This window comes from Phaethon lepturus, unplaced genomic scaffold (assembly GCF_000687285.1).
Source record: "Phaethon lepturus isolate BGI_N335 unplaced genomic scaffold, ASM68728v1 scaffold26753, whole genome shotgun sequence".
Taxonomy (NCBI): Eukaryota; Metazoa; Chordata; class Aves; order Phaethontiformes; family Phaethontidae; genus Phaethon; species Phaethon lepturus.
The window spans coordinates 4,288-4,546 of NW_010528778.1; the positions used below are offsets into that span (position 1 = coordinate 4,288).

A 259-nucleotide genomic window follows, 5' to 3' on the forward strand; every position below is an offset into this window, starting at 1 on the left:
AATTCCGCTCTGTCCGGGTTAGCGGAGACACAGCCGGTCTAGCCCAGCTTCCCACTGGTGACCCCATCATGGCCGAGCTGCCCCAGTGGAAGGAGCTCCCTCCCAGAAGCACCACGAGCCCTCTGCACACGCTGCCCACCAGCTTTTGGCAGTGCCTATGGCAGACACGGCCCCTTTCAGCCATTCGCCTCTTCCCGCCTCACTCCCCGAAACCAGCTCCTGTGCCAGCTTGCCGACGAGCACCTCCACTCACCGTACT

General features: G+C 63.3%; 1 protein-coding gene across 1 annotated transcript in view; it reads right to left on the minus strand.

Moving 5' to 3' along the window:
• The window catches only part of LOC104618222 (sushi, nidogen and EGF-like domain-containing protein 1), a gene marked incomplete at both ends in the record, with an annotated part of 6,479 nt that overhangs the window by 4,251 nt on the left and 1,969 nt on the right, over window positions 1–259 (minus strand). The gene's annotated exons all lie outside the window — the stretch shown is intronic.